Source organism: Limulus polyphemus, unplaced genomic scaffold (genome assembly GCF_000517525.1).
Source record: "Limulus polyphemus unplaced genomic scaffold, Limulus_polyphemus-2.1.2 Scaffold4429, whole genome shotgun sequence".
Taxonomy (NCBI): Eukaryota; Metazoa; Arthropoda; class Merostomata; order Xiphosura; family Limulidae; genus Limulus; species Limulus polyphemus.
Window position 1 is genome coordinate 23,358 of NW_013670039.1, and position 2,294 is coordinate 25,651.

Consider the following 2,294-nt stretch of genomic DNA (forward strand, 5'->3'; position numbering starts at 1 on the left):
GGTTTAACTGTTATTTAGTTTGCTTCAAAACCTACAAAATCTTCATTGCTTTCACTGTAATTTATGTTTTATTATTTAGGGAGCATTATAAATAGTTATGTTTTTAAAAGAAAAAAGAAACTACTATTGTTATACATAACACATTCAATTGAGCTAAACTATGCACGCCTATTTATATATATTTACACATGGCTCGTGTATATCGTATACATACGTATATATTATTCATACCTTCGGTGTATAGGACGCAAGCAGATTTTGACATAAAATTTTGGGGTAAAAAAGTACGTCTTATACAACGAAAAATACGGTAACTATGTTATCGCGAACTATAAAAAACGAATCAGTTGTATTCAAGAACTTTAAAACAAACATTTCATAAAGAGCGACAAAAACTTGTAAACGGGTAAATTCATAGTTGTAGTAACAAGGGAGTGTGCTTCGACACCACAGTAAAACTGGGGGAAATTAAATCACACCACTTCTTACTAGGCCTACATGTAAACGGGTAAATTCATATTTGTAGTAACAAGGAGTGTGATTCGACACCACAGTAAAACTGGGGAAATTAAATCACACCACTTCTTACTAGGCCTACACGGGTTCCCAGTAAGAACAGTGAATAACGGTACTTCAACAATCGCTTGTTTGTTGGACGCTGCTGCTAACAAGGCCCTTTCCTTGGTACTAGAGCTTCTACCGATAGTTATAAATCGCGTAGCAACCAATCTAGCTGGTTTGATGAGTTTTACAACTGGGTGAAATGACTTTTTTTTTTATAACTAGAAACACTATTTAGTTGAAATTTTATTGTACACTGTTACTAGGTGCACGTGATATTGATGTTGTTGTAAGCTATAATTTCAGTGTTTTTATTCAGATGTTAGCTAGAGGGCGCATGAGATTAAAGTAGTCCTAGAATACCGAGAACATTCGGAAATAGTGATCAAGAGAGTTTGCGAAATATCTAGAAGCAAGGCTACTTTATAAGTACGAGAATCAGTGAAACATCGAGTCAAGTTTTTGTTTGCAGAGTGCAGTGTTTCATTGAATTATTTGGATCAGTATTAGTTGGCGTATAATCGGTGACTCGATCAATTATCTGTGACATTGTACAAGTAAATGTAAGCATTCTGTACTCTACATCTTATATTCAAAATTATATTCAAGTGTGGTATATTTGTTTCAATGTTCTTGTGAAGGTCTCTTAAACCTAGCTATTTAAACAATTCGATAAATCAGTTATAATGTTGAGAAGGTGTTTTTACGTAGTTGTCAAAACAGTGTTGATTACCTCTTTTAATAAGTTTTAATAGATTTACATATTTTAAGAGTACCGCTAGGAGGCCTACTAATGAATATATGGAGTGGGTCTCCTTGAAAACAAATAACGGTGGAAATCTGTAATTATCTTTTTGTTCTTACACGTGCGCTTTCCCGTTTTGTCCAAGCCCCACACAGATACATACATATAAATTTTATATATAATACGAACCGTGGTGTCTGTCCCCCGTTTACGGCGGTCCATTCCCGCGCTGCGTTTGAAGGGTTGCGCACGCAGGCAACATTCACCTTTGAAATGACGGGAGAACAGGCATAAATAATGTTGATACCACATTTTATTTCGCAAGCAGAATATTCTACAGTAAAGTGTTTGGAATTAATCATTCACATTTCAAAATGTGACGTAACTTAAAGAATAAAAAAAATATAGATTTACAGTATGTTATTGTTGAGCGGTTCTTAGCATGACTAAAATGCTCAACAATTACTTTTCGTGGTGGGCGGTATAAGTAGCTCAGAGCTTTGACTCTGAGTGAAACCAGGAATGGAACACATTCTACCTTTTTAAAGTCCATGAAAATAACTAAAACCGTTAGATTAACTTAGACTTTTCCCTTCCCTGGAATTTTTTATAATTTTTTGTAAAATTCAAATGGGTGGTAGTTATCTATTTTGTTTCGTTGTTTACGTGAGGATAAGGTGAGGATTGACATATAAGCCTATTTTATTTCTGAAACTGAAGATCACTGCCAAAGAGGGAGATGGTTTTTCATATCTTTTTTGGTAAGAGTTCCATAAAGCACCCCCACTCAATTTAAAAAAAAAATTCATTAAAGTAATATTTATGTATTAATAAATCATATTAATAGTATGATCTGATAATTTTAATACATTATTATACCACTTACTTCATTAATTAGATGTACAATCTTCTTATCTTTTTTATCCAGGTAATTCTACAATTTTTGGGTGGGGGTGCCATATGGAACTCTTTCAAAAAAAAAATATTT

General features: G+C 33.6%; 1 long non-coding RNA gene across 1 annotated transcript in view; it reads right to left on the reverse strand.

The window, feature by feature from the left end:
• Positions 1 to 2,294, reverse strand: part of LOC111088779 — a 66,746-nt gene that overhangs the window by 10,825 nt on the left and 53,627 nt on the right. The gene's annotated exons all lie outside the window — the stretch shown is intronic.